The following is a 14272-nucleotide window of genomic DNA, read 5'->3' on the forward strand; positions in this document are numbered from 1 at the left end:
CCTCGTATGCATGCAAAAGCTGGACAATGAATAAGGAAGACCGAAGATGCATCAATGCCTTTGAGCTGTGGTGCTTGTGAAGAATACCGAATACACCCCAGGCTCTCAGGAGAACGAACACATCTGTCTTAGAAGAAGCATAGCCAGAACGCTCCTTAGAAGTGAAGATAGCATGACTTCATCTCACGTCCTTTGGACACCTTATCAAGAGAGACCAGACCCTGAAGAAGGACATCAAGCTTGGTAAAGCAGAGGGTCAGAGAAAAAGAGGCAGGTCTTCAAGGAGGTGGACTGACAGTGGCTCCAACAATGGGTTCAAACACAGCAATGACTGTGAGGATGGAGTGGGATGGGGCGGTGTTTTGTTCTGTTGTTGGAGCTGACTCAGAGGTACTTAAAAACACCACCACCACCACCACACTGCAGCATAGAGCCCAATGAGGGATGACTTTTTGGAACCTGGGCAAAGTGGATGAGAAAGAGGCAGTGGGCACTGTGATCCCTCTCGCCGCACACAGGCCACACCCACTGCTGGCTTCTCTCCCATCCCAGGAGGCCTTTCACCCCTTTCGCCCTCCTAGGAGGCCTCTCCTCATTCCTGTCTCCACGGGCCCCATTCAGTGTTTAAGATGTCTTATGCAACAACACTCTTTGAAAAACCCTTCCTTGGGTACAAGTGACTCTGACTCCCTTTACTTTTCTCTGCCAATCTCCTTACACACCAACCATCTTGAACTTTGCCACAAGCTGCTGGTCATCTTTTGGTCAAACCAGAAGGGAAGAATATGCTTGGCATTTCTCAAGCTGAAAGAATGGAAGAAAAAATTCAAGCCTCAAGTTGCAAGACTCAAAGATCTATTGGCAAAATATTAAATGATGCAGGAAACATCAAAAGAAGATGGAAGGAACACACTGGAAGGAGCCACTGCACCAAAACGACTTGGTCAATGTTCATCCATTTCAGGAGGTGGCATATGATCCAGAACCAATGGTACTGAAGGAAGAAGTTGAAGCTGCACTGAAGGAATTGGCAAAGAACAAGGCTCCAGGAATTGACAGAATATGCACTGAGATGTTTCAACAAACGAATGCCACCCCTGGAGGCACTCACCAGCTATGCTAAGAGATTTGGAAGGCCAACTAACTAGAAAAGAGCCATAAAAGTGCCCATTCCAAAGAAAGGTGATCCCACAGAATATGCAAATTATTCAACAATATCATTAATACCACGCACAAGTAAAATTTTGCTGAAGATAATTCAAAAACATTTTCAGTAGTATCCTGACAGGGAACTTCCAGAAATGCAAGCTGGATTCAAAAGAGGACGTGGAATGAGGGATGTCATTGCTGATGTCAGATGGACCTTGGTTCAAAGCAAAGAATACCAGAAAGATGTTTACTTGTGTTTTATTGACTATGCAAAACGACTCGATTGTGTGGATCATAACAAATTATGGATAACATTGAGAAGAACAGGAATTCCAGAACACTTGATTATACTCACGAAGAACCTGCACATAGACCAAGAGGCTGTCGTTCAAACAGAACAAGGGGACACTGCATGGCTTAAAATCAGGCAGAGTGTGTGTCAGGGCTGTATCCTTTCACCATACTTGTTCAATCTATATGCCGAGTAAATAATCCAAGAAGCTGGACTATATGAAGAACGACGTACCATCAGGATTGGAGGAAGACTCATTAAGAACCTGCGATATGCAGATGACACAACTTTGCTTGCTGGAAGTGAAGATGACTTGAAGCACTTACTGATGAAGATTAAAGACTACAGTCTGCAGTATGGATTACACCTCAATATAAAGAAAACAAAAATCCTCCCAACGGGACCCTTCTAATGGTCCACTGCAAACACACACACACATATATTTTTTTTTTCTTGCCAGAATCTGTACACATTGTGATCAACATGCTGTCTGCTGTGAGAGGAGTACATTCCAGGAACATTATACCAAAAAAAAAAAAAAAAAAAAATCCATCAAGAAGTTCCAAGCACCCTACAGGCACAAATGGCAGAGCCCTCGTGCTATTGGGCAAGCCCACTGCACCATCCCCAAGAACACGGGGCCTGCTCCCCGCCGGGGCTGCTGCAATGACTACACATGTCACCTACATGTTAGGTAACTCGTGAGTGACATCAACTCAACTTCAATGGCACCGCCACTGTGCCAGCTGTGGCCCAGACGCCCCAGACTGTGGTCAAGTTCCTGGAAGTCAAGTCAACTGAACCACACCAACGACCTGGCTCTGGGTTCACAAGTGAGTCTCTGGGTTTCTGTCTTGAGTGACTGTGGGGGCACGGTGGGGGAAGAGGGGAGAGGAAACAAGTTCCAGACATAATCCCAGGTCCAGCTCTATCTGTGAGGCGAGTGCCACTGCAAGACTCCCGGGGAGACATTACGGGGCCTCAATGGAGGAGGGAGGGTCATGGGAGGCTGCTGTGCTTAGGTTGATGCCTCAGTCCACGCGAGGGGGGAGGGCAGTCAGAACAGGAGATGGGAGGACAGGAGAGGCGGCTCCTGAGGCGCAGCAGCCAGGGAGGAGGTCCTGGGTGGGGCGAACGGCTAGCATGCTCCCCGCTGACCTGAAGCCTGGGGGTTCCAGTCCCCTCAGAGGTGCCTCGGAAGGAAGGCCTGGAGCGTCCTTCTGAGAAACCAGGCACTGAGAACCCGCAGTTCTACGCTGGCAGCCATGGGGGTGCCATGCGTCGGAACTGACTCGATGGTAACTGATCAGCACCACAGGAAGAGACGTCCTATAACCAGAGCAGAGGACGGGCACCCAGGTTGGGGTCATCTGAGAGCCCAAGAGAAAGAGCACATTAGTCGAGGGGGAGAAGTCAGTGGGGCTGAAGACATGAAGAGAACCAGGGCGTGCCCACAGGGCTTCACAAGGCAGATGTGGCCTGGTCCAGCTGGACGAGAGCAGTGCCCCTGGGGGCCTGAGGGAGGATGGGCTGGGATGCGATGCAGACACAGTGCTGGGGGGGTCACCAGAGATGGTCACTAGAGACAGCTGTGCTGGGAGGTGTTCCTGAGAAGCTGCAGAGGGACACGGAGCCAGGCGCGTGTCGGGGCAGGTGTGTGCAGGGCGAGGAACTGCGGGTGCATGGTTCGCTCCAAGACCAGCGGGGAGGGGCCCCAAGGTGCAAGGGCCGCCTCATCCCTTGTACAAGCAGGATGCAGGTAAGACACGGCAGCTTCCCATGCGGCGGGTGGGTGGGTTTGGGAGTGGGAAGACTTGTCATTTCCTTCCTCCCGTTTCACTGGTCAAATAGAAAGGGGTGAGTCAGGGGCGGGAGACACTGGGGAGGGGGAGGTGACAAAGATGTGAGAGAAGAAGTCTGACATAGTCACTGGAAATACTACATTGTATCGCATCTCTTTATGTTACAATGTGTCAAAATGGTCCTGCAACTTGTACCACCATTCCTAGTTCACTTATGAGGTCTTCTTCATGACCAGCATGCTGCGACATCACTCATCCCCTCAGAAGAGTGGTTCTCAACTCTGGCTGCACAGGAGGGGCCCTGGATGAGTGCTCCTGGGCTCACCGAGTGAGTCAGCAGGTCTGGGCTCAGGCGTGGGGTATGCAACAAGCACCCAGGAAAGCAATGTGCAGCCAAGGTTGTGACCAGTCCCTAGTCCGCCCCAGGCCCCAATTCTACAACCACTCTGTAAAGGGGGCGGGTTTCAGGGCCTTCTCTAACCTCACTGCTCAGCTGTCGGACACTTCCCAGTGTGCCAGCATCCTTCTCCAAACAGCCAACTAGTCGGCACTGAGTCAAGCCTGACTTACAGCCACCTGCTGTGTGTCAGAGGAACTGTGCTCCAGAGGGCTTCCGGTGGCCGACGGGTCGGGAGAGCACCAGGCCATCGCAGGCGGCTCTGCATGGACTTGAACCTCCAACCTTTCAGTTAGCAGCCAAGCACGTTAACCATCTGTGCCACCCAGGGATTAAGGGGACCGATGAAAGAACTCAGGAGGCCTGCTGAGATTTGTTTAGGTCTGAGCCCAGCGAGATGGTGGGCAGCCCCGCTCAGGCTGATCGCAGAGTTGAAGGCTTCATGGTGCTTACCAGCCTCGTCCAGGTCTTCACCACCAAGGCTGGCCACTCTGTGCTTGTACAGTTGCCTTTTAAAGACAACTCCAGGGTATTTATTTCTGAGTTGGACTTTTACCTCCAAGTCAACGCTTTGTTGCCTCTGAATCAGCAGGATGCCAAGGTGGTACCTCTGAAAGTGTTGCTCATGCCCAACGAGCTTGTCTCCCAAATCTGCACATGAGCAGCACATGGCCGTGCTGGACCCCAAGGGTGTCCCAACGGCCTCGCACAGACTTCTGGAGATAGCGGGGAGATGCCCGCCGCGGAAAGTGGCATAGTGACAACTAACATGCAGGCGGAGCTGGAATCTGGACTTGACCAAGACCTGCTGGGTGCCCTTGGACGAGTCACTTACCTGCCCTCTAACTCTTCCGCTGGCATCCGGGCTTGGCCGCCAACCTGCTATGTTGCCTCCACTTCCTCCTCTACAATAGAGGTCACACTAGTGCCCATCTTGGGGAGCCCGTGTGCCCACGAAGGAGTGAGCCTTCAACTCTGCCACTTAATGGCATTATCACAGTGGCAGCAGGGCTTCTGGTGAGCCGGCCATGGCTTACATCTTCTGCCTCAGGGGACAGATGAGACCCGGGCTTGAGTTCCTCGCTGAGGACCTGCACTTGAGTAGACTGTAATAGCTCTCCAAAAAGGAAGCCGTCCCTCTGTCCTTGGGGAAGGACTGTTAGGCGGTCCACGGTGGGACACAGGAGCTGAAGCCATCATGGTGCAGGTCAGAGTTTGTCGGCCTCGCACCACTGGCAGCTTGGACCACATCACTCTTGTGGTGGCGGGAGGGCAAGGCTGTCCTGGGAACTGTAGGATACTGAGCAGCACCCTTGCCTTCTGCTCACTAGGTCCCGGCAGCACTCCCCCACTCCCAGGGTGACCATGAAAAACGTCTCTAGACATTGCTAAACATCTTCTGGGGGGCACAGCAGCCCACAATAACCACTGGTCTAGGTGAAGATACTGAGGGTCAGAGGTGCTGAGAGACTTGGCCAAGGTACAACAGGCAAAAGGCAACAGTACTGTGCAAAGGACTAACGGACCATATCAACCCCCGCCTCCCTGACCCCTGAAAGGGATCACAACAGGAGGGCCTGGACAGAGTGGGGGGAAAAGGTGGAACAAAACTCCGAATCACAAACACAGACCAGGCTCACTGGTCTGACAGACATTGGTGGAAGCCCCAACATGGTGGCCCTTAGTCACCCTTCAAGTCTGGAACTGAACTCACCCCAATGGCTCAACTGTCAGCCAAACAAGAGACTGGTCCTATGAGGCGAACAGTCACACTGGAGGGCACACACTCCTGAGCCCAGTCGGCCACACGGGATCAAAAGGGCACCATGTGCCCAGCGGTAAAGCTCAGGAGGGAGGGAGGGAGGGGAAGCAGCACGCGGGGAGGAACTGGGCAGAGCGCCGTCACACAGTGGGGACTGCGGTCAATGTCACGAAACAAGACGTGTGTGAGCTGTTGGATGGAGAGCCAATCTGCTCCTTAATCTCTGGGTAAACTTTCACCCAAATCACAATAAAAAGTTTAAAAAGAAAAGAAAACAGTACCCTCCTGTACACCTGTTTCAAATGATTCCTGGGATATTACAAGGTAACAATCCATGGTCTTCAGCCATGCAACCGTTTACCCCAACCTGTCTAACAGCAACTACTGCAAATGGCTGGCATGAAGGCTCTAACGAGGCCAAAGGATAAAGCTACGTGTTCTGATTGGAAGGGAAAAAGCGACCTCTTACCCCCTGTGGTCAGTTACCCTGGAAGCCTCTGCCTCCTCCTTTGCCATGTGCAGAAGGCAAGCACTCCAGGGCGCAGACGGAAGCAGGGCCATCCCTTTAATTAGGACAACCAGCTTCACAAGGGGAGCAGGCCGCCAGCCTCTGAGGCAGGCGGGCCCCACTTTGAGAGATGAGAGCCCAGGGGCCTCTAAACTGAGTGAAGTGCGAGGTTGCTGACAAGCCCCAGGAAGTGGCTTCTGAATCCCAGCCAAGGTTCGGTTCAGGAGGAAATGAACAAAGGGAAGTTCAGGGTAAGCGTGCGAAAAAAACACAGAGCTGCGTTGCATTTCCTGGAAAAGCTACCTCGACAAGAAGACTAACGGTTGTTAAAATGCTATGATTTGTCACTGAAGCATCCACCTCCCCTTCTGAAAGAAGGAACAGCAGAGGGGAAGGACTTGGCTTTGGGGTCAGAAAGACCAGGGTTTGAATTTGGCTGATTTTCAGGAGGGAAAGGAGCCCTGTTGTTGGAAAGGTGAAACGCTCAGATGCTATCTGAAAAGTTGGTGGTTTAAACCCACCAGCGGCTTCATGGGACAAAGACAGGAGTTCCTGGTGATCCACTTCCACAATGATTACAGCCTTAAAATACCCCGCGAGGGCAGTTCTACTCTGTCCTATAGGGTCGCCATGAGTCGGAACTGACTCCATAACACATGACAACAACAAATTCAGAATGTGGTCTCAGACAAGTTTCCTAGCCCTTTGAAGCTCAACTGCCCAGCGAGGCTGACACTCAAGGCATGTTAGATGGAAGCTCTGGGCACCCGGTGGCCAGAGGTGTTGACAGCGAGACAGTCAGGTCACAAATGCAGTTTCTCCCTTTCCCCTCATTAAAATCCTCCCACAAGTCAAGCCTCTGGTGCGAGGATAGTACTGTCATACTACCACCACCTGGTGGTCAGTTAGTAAAATTGCAAGTATAATGTCTGTGGAGAGAAAAGTGGTGAAACCATCAATGTTAAAATGGACCCCTGGTGGCGTAGTGCCTAAGGCACTTGACTGCTAACTGGAAGGCTGGTGGTTCAAGCCCACCAGTCACTCCTCAGAAGGAAGGTTGGGCAATCTACTTCCACAGAGATACCGTCTCGGAAACCCAAGGCGGGGTTGCTATGAGTCAGATCCGACTGGATGGCAGTAGGAGGAGTGGAACTGATAGAAGACAGACCCGGAAGCCACAGTGAAGGCAAGTGTGCTGGACACTGTGGTCTCAGATGCAGGGCTGCTGACTCTCCTTGGGACAGCCTATGGGCAGGGAGGAGCAAAAGGAAGTACAGGGCAGACAGCTACTGAGGCCATCCCTGGTGTTTCTAACTCCAGTCACTAAAAGAGCAGCACAAGAACACATTCTTCCAAGGCAAAAATAGTTAAAAGTCAGCAAAAACGCAAATGCTTCAGAATCACAATCTGTTGTGTCTAATAACCATCGATTCTGCTAGGAAGACACATGATGAAGTGACTGGAAAGAAATGGGGCATGCCTGCACACACAGACACACGCACACACAGACACACGCACACAGAGACACACAGACACGCACACACAGACACACCTGCATGCACAGACACGCGCACGCAGACACACGTGCACAGACACACCTGCACGCACAGACACACGCACACAGACTCACGCGCGCGCACACACGCACACACAGACACGCGCGTGCACACACGCACACAGAGACACGCACACACACAGACACGTGTGCACACAGACACACCCACACACAGACACACGCACACACAGGGTGGGATGCACCTTCTGTGCACAGGAGAGGAAAGGTGGATAAGGCGTCGATACTGGATGCTCACGAGGCTGTACGGTGGCTGACGGAGGAGAATCTGAGGTGAGCAGGCTGACGCGAGGTTCAAGAGCCACGCTGGAGAGTAATCTGTTGCAGTGCGACACTGACGGCGACGGCCAGGCAGGCGGCGGAAGATAAACCGCAGAGGAGCGAGGCCATCGAGATGGGGTGGAGCTATCAGAACACCCTGACAGTCAAGGAGGGGCCGTGAGGGGTGCTCAGGCACGGGGCTGGAGAGCGGGGCACAGCCAACAGCGGAGCGCCAACCCCGGCTGGCATTCGAGAAGACCGTGGGGAGAGGCCTTGCAGGATGGCCCAGCCGCTTGGGACGCACACAGACGCAGGACCTGGGTCCAGAGCAGGGGCCCCGGCCCTCAGCAGAGGTGTGGCGCAGCTAAATACAGACCTCATCTTGAAAGAGATATGAGCACCAGACGCTACAAATGACCCCCTAGAGCCCCCTGCTACCTGGGTCCAGAGCAGGGGCTCCGGCCCTCAGCAGAGGTGTGGCGCAGCTAAATACAGACCTCATCTTGAAAGAGATATGAGCACCAGACGCTACAAATGACCCCCTAGAGCCCCCTGCTACCCACAGCGGCACTAACTCTCACCTAACACCTCTAGAGAGACTCACCAATGAAGAAAACTATTAATAATAATAATAAAAAAAAAAAATCGCAAGCTTCCAGTAAGATTCGCACAAACCCTTGGCCAATAGTGGTAGCAGAGGTAATTGTTCGGAGTCTATCAATAAAGCTAAGCTGCCCCCCATTGACTGCAAACACCGGTTTCTTTCACCCGGGATTATAAGTTGGTGTTCTCAGTCCCCCTCCTGCCATTACAGTGATAAACACCCTCAACTACAACAGGACCTGACACGTCGATCAATTCTGGGTCCATAAAGAATCTACACAAGAGGTTCCAGGACAGGAATTTACAGCCACCAGTTTTCATTCTCTCTTGCTGCTAAAATTACTTCTGTCAAACACTTAGGAGAGCAAGAAAAAAATGTAAAAAAAATTAATTTTTCATGTACTTCGGAAACAGCCTTTTGCAAGGCAGAAAGCTTAAGATGAATATGTTTCTGCGTTTAAAAAATTATGCCAAGCAGCGTGGGGCCCTTAGCGGACGGGGGAGCCAGTCCTCCGAGTTGCCTGCCAGCCAGCAGACAGCAATTTGAAACTCTGAAGCGCGCTGCTGGGGTTTGCTCTAAGGGAGAAGTGGGTCTCATGTCAGCAATGCCAAATTCTCTTAGACATTCAATTTTAAACCGCAGGTACTTAAATGCAAAACCTTACGGCAGCGGCAGACATAAAGCAGTGGGGCAGCACTCCATCCCACGGAATGGATTTTTCTGCCTGCTCCCCCAGCGCTTAACCAGCACCTCCTTAGTTGTGTAGTGGGATCTGCTGCAAAGCTGTTTACCTAACCAGGAGCTGCCTGCCACTGTTGACAAGACAGAACCTGTGGGGGGACCAGCGTATCTAGAGGGGGAGCCTTGGGGACGTTCTCTGGAGCAGAAGTCTTAGTTCAGTGTGGGCCAGGAGCAGTGAGAACCAGAAGTCCAGCGTCACTGCTGCTTTTGTTCCTTTTACAGTAAAAGTGTGCGACAACAGAGGGCAGGTCTTCAGCACAGGGCATTGGATCCTAGACGTTGCTTGCTGATTCTCATCTCTGATGCTACCACACGGTAAGCATTTTGTGACCCTGAAGCACAAACCAGCGACTGGAGGGGACACAAATCTTTAAAGTAAAGGAGGAGGAGGAGGAGAAGCGGAGGTCCATATCTACTATGATTAAAAAAAAAAAAAAAAAGGCATGAGAGCGAGAAAACCAACCAACCCACCCTGAAAGCTCCTAATGATGTTTTTCCATGGGAAAGCCAGAGCCAGAGCACATGACGTCTCCTGACAGGCCTGGCCTTGACCTCACCAAGTCAACTGGGGATGAGCGGGTGGTATGGGTGGAGTCGGGGGATGGTGTGTTTTCAGGGATGTGTTGACCAGAGGGGAGCCAGGACAGCTCCCCCCACAGGCAGGCGAGGCGGTGACTCAGTCCCTGAGGACCACCTGGGACAGCGGCTCTCAAACATCAGTGCGCCCCATCATCGAGAGGGGCTCCTGGGTCCCACCCTGAGTGCTGTACTCAGAGGGCCTGAGAACTGGCATTTCTAAGCATTCCCGGGTGATGCCAAGGAAGCCCAGTCTGAGAAAAAAGAGGCCCCCGTCCTGGCCCTTAGCACGGTGTGACCTTGGATGAGCTGTAGTCAGCCAGCCCTTCTTACCACAGCCGAATGCAGCTCTGGTGGGGCACTGGTTAAGACATTCGGCTGCTAACCAAAAAGCTGGTGGTTCAAACCCACCAGTGGCTCCATGGAGAAAGATGCAGGTCTGCTTCTGTGAATATTGACAGCGCTAGAATCCCTAGTGGCAGTTCCACTCTGTCCTCTAGAGGCACTGTCAGCTGGAATCCACTCAATGGCAGTGGGTTTGGTTTGCGCTTTGCTTTGGTAGACTGACAGCCTTGGAGACCGGATGAGGCAGTTTCCCTCCGTCCTCTAGGGGTGCTGTGAGCTGGAGGCCCACAACAGCACATGAAGCCCAGATGAGACAATCGACACCAAGCCCTCAGTGCCTGTGGCCAAGTGCTATTTGGTTTCCCTTCCAACACTACTTTGGGTCTGACACACTGTCTATCTTCAAAAAGTGCAGATGTGAGTGAAGACACTGTTCAAAGTGTCTTTTAGGTAGCATTCTCCTATTTTCTGCATCTTCCCTATTTAAGATGTCATGTGGAAGTCTTGAAAGATGTCAGTTAATCCTGCAAATCTGACCCCTGAATAGTCCTTCTTTCTCTTCCCCTCTCTCATTTTGATGCACCCCAACTAGGACCTTGTATTTCAGCGTAGCATCCTGGCTGCTCTGTCTCCTCCTCTCACGTCTTCACCCAAACTGCCCCAATGCTTGTAAGAACTTCCTCCTGCTGTCACGTCCCCAGCACCCACCTGGCCCTCAGGCCTTTGCTCTAGTGTGGGTCTCTTGGGAAGTTTTCCTGGAGCGACTCAGTGCACAGTTCTAGCACCGGGCTTTTGCCATGTGTTTCCTGTCTCCCGTGGCTGTGAAGCGGTCAGGCTCTGGGCCAGGAACTGAGAGGTCATGGTTTGAATCCACCAGGCCGTCATCTTCATGGCAGCAGATCATCAGGTGTCTTTCCTGCAGAGCAGCTGGCAGATCAGAACCGCTGACCTTTCAGTTAACAGCTGAGTGCATAACCACTGCACCCTCAGGGCTCTGTGTTCTCTCTTGAACACTATGTAAACCATAATGCTCTCTTCTCTAGCCACTGCAGCAGGCACACAGATGGCTACCGATGAGCTGACGGGCCTACACAGGTGCAGGAACTTGTCTGAGAGGGCATCATAGCATACGGCCAAGTCAACACTCAGGTTTAAGGCTAAGCCATTCCAAAGACCATGGTTCCTACCCTGCATCTCTAACTTAGCCATCACTGCCCTGGTTTCACCTCATCTGTCAGTCTCCTTACGGTGTCTCCGCATTCAGTCCCCCATCCCCAGTTTCCTTTTTTCACCTTTATTCCGTTTTTAAAGCCAAGTTCATAAAGGCATTAACAGAGGAGCTCTGGTAGCATAGTGCCTAAGGTGTCTGACTGCCATCCAGAAAGTTGGCGGTTCCAACCCACCAGCCACCTGCAGAAAGAAGACTGGGCAATCTACTTCTGTGAAGATTCACAGCCTCGGAAACCCGAGGGGGTTGCTATGAGTGGGAACGGAAAGACGACTTCCATGGGCCTTCCAAGGCAGCAATGCTCCAGAAGCAGGTCAGCAGGCCTCCCCTCTGTGGTGCTGCTGCTGGGTCAGAACCATCTACTTCCAAGTTATTCCAGCGCAGACCTTGGTGTCCCCCAGGGAACCTGAATCCCCTACAGGCACCGTGTACCTATCAGTACACGGACTAACACAACCAGCTTGTGGGAAAAGAGGCTTCCAACCAAACCAAGGGTCTGGAAGCAACAGGGCTTCATGCTCGGGTGGTGGTGACGCCTGCTGCATACACCTAGAGGAAAACCCCGGACAGCCGGAACCTGTGTGAGGTAGGAACCTGTCAGAGAGGAAGAAGGCAGGTATCTTCCACTAACGGAGAGCGAAGGAAAAGCCTAACACTGCACCCTGTCAAAGGCGGAAAACCTGTGGGAGCTGGCAGCACTCGGCAGCCCGAAGAGTTCCGGCTCCCGCAGGTTTCACTGTACAATCAAACGGGGAGAGCTGGGAAGTAGCAGGAAAGGGGCCTAGTGAGTCCTTATCAAAGAGATAACTGGGCCAAAGGGAAATCAGTACAGAATGGATGTTAAAAAGAGCACTGTGCCCTTTCTACACAAATATTCCGGCAGCAGGAAGGTAAAGACTTGGGGTGACAGTCTCTATGGGGAGCGTGCTCGTGTAGTCCCCTCCCCAGAGTAATCCCCACAGCACATCAGGAATAGAGCCTAAAAGCTGGGTTGCACTGGAGACCATTCTCAAAGTGGGAAGCTGTCAGAGTGGAGCTGCTCAACAGGACGGGGCCTTGTCACCATCACATCCACCCACAGACACCGGGAGCCAGTGAGCTCCCTCCCCCCAGCAAACACGGCTGCCTGTGAGCACCTTTCATGGAGAGGCAGCGACAGGATTAACCTACTCAAATAGCAAGACTTCACTAACAGAAAAGCCAACACACGTTGAAGGATCCGATAAAGTAATTAAGCATGTGAACAGCTCACATGTCCCAAACATGTAATGGAGATACCGATCACCGCTGTTTCTGTTAGGTGCCCCAGAGTCGGCTCAGACTCACAGTGACCCTGCACGCAGCAGAACGGAACCCCGCCTGGTCCTGTGCCACCCCCCCAATCACTGCCCCGCTTGAGGGTCCTCCCCATTTCTGCCGACCCTCCACCACTTAACCCAGCATGCTGTCCTTCTCCGGGGACTGGTCCCTCCTGATAACGTGTCCAAAGCACATGAGATGAAGTCTCGCCATTCCTGCTTCTAAGGCGCATTCTGGATGCCCTCGTCTGAGACGCAGGTCCTTCCGCCTTCCGGCAGTCCACGTAACATTCCGCATTCGTCACTACCACCACAATTCAAAGGCAGCAATCCTTCTTCGGTCTTCCTTATTCACAGTCCAGTGTTCACATGCATATGAGGTGACTGAAAACACCCTGGCTTGGGTCAGGTGCACCTTAGTCCTCAAAGTGGCATCTTTGCTCTTTAATACGTTAAAGAGGTCTTTTGCAGCTTATTAGCCCAATACACTACGTCTTTTGATTTTTCTTACAACTTTTTGTCCCGATTTGGGTGAACTACGTCATCTCATTTCCTGAGTGCTTGTTCCATGGGCACTGATTGTGGACCTAGATAAAATGAAATTCTCGACACCTAATCGTAGGTGTTCAGAAATGGAAGTCACGCCCATATACTGTGCCCTCACAACCAGGCCAGGGAGGGAATAACAAGCCCACTTAACAGATAATGGAAGCTCCAGGCCGCCTGGTCAGCGAGCAGGTGGCAGTACTGTGCCTGACGTGTCTCTTGGCCCATGACAATGGTTCCCCTCACACTGGGCCGTGCAGGACACACTGTGGCAATGGACGCGTGTGTGTTGCATTACCAGGGAGTAAACTGTATGCATTTAATTCACGGAGCCCGAGTGGCACAAGCGGTTTGCAATTGGCTGCTAACCTAAAGGCTGGCAGTTCAAACCCACCCAACTGCTCTGCGGAAGAAAGACCTGGTGAACTGCCTCTGTAAAGACAGGCAAGAAAAGCTCAGCTCTAGTTTGCAACCCATGGTGCTGCCAAGCGTTGGCAATGCCTCAAAGCAGTGGGTCTGGAGTTTGGCTTTCAGTTCGTTATAATCCTTTCAACCCCCTTCCCTGGGATTCTCCAGTACCATCCTGACGTCAAATGAAAGGCAGAGCGCTGAGAGAAGACCCTTGAGAGGCCGGAGGAAGACAGTGCCATCGACCGGACCATGGGGGGTGCTGCGTGCCACGGACGGGCGATGTTACACTCGTCTGCTCTGAGTTGTGAGCCCCTCTGGACCCTGAGCTGCCTCTACTGCGTCCACTCCTCCTCCTCCTCACAGGCTTGGGAGGCTTCCTTGGCACCTCTGCTTGGCATTGGCGACACACACGCAGTCACGAGAAATAAGAATGGTGTTTACCCAAAGCCGGTGTCCTTATGCAGTAGCTGCAAGGTCTACGGGGAAGACCTGATGCTCCAGCCTCTTAATTAGAACAAATTATGCTAAAATGACTCTCAGACCCCATCTGATGGATTACAGGCAAGTGTGGGAATTCCCTGAAACACCGGTGAACAGGCCACAGACAGGAGCCACAGGCAACGCCTGTCTCAGTGAGCAGGGCTCCATCCAAGATGTACCACGTCTGGCCCTGAAGCTGCGCCAGGGTGCTTTCTAACGCACGCATCTACTGCCCACGAAACCGGCCGTACTTGTAAAGAAGCAAAAAATAAAAAAGTGAGACAGCTGAGGGAACTGTA

At 52.3% G+C, this 14272-nt stretch overlaps 1 protein-coding gene across 1 annotated transcript in view; it reads right to left on the reverse strand.

Annotated features, from left to right (window-relative positions):
* Positions 1 to 14272, reverse strand: part of AGAP1 (ArfGAP with GTPase domain, ankyrin repeat and PH domain 1) — a 666775-nt gene that overhangs the window by 183399 nt on the left and 469104 nt on the right. The gene's annotated exons all lie outside the window — the stretch shown is intronic.

Source organism: Orycteropus afer, unplaced genomic scaffold (genome assembly GCF_000298275.1).
Source record: "Orycteropus afer afer isolate SDZICR_OR568_19922 unplaced genomic scaffold, OryAfe1.0 scaffold00006, whole genome shotgun sequence".
Lineage (NCBI taxonomy): Eukaryota > Metazoa > Chordata > Mammalia > Tubulidentata > Orycteropodidae > Orycteropus > Orycteropus afer.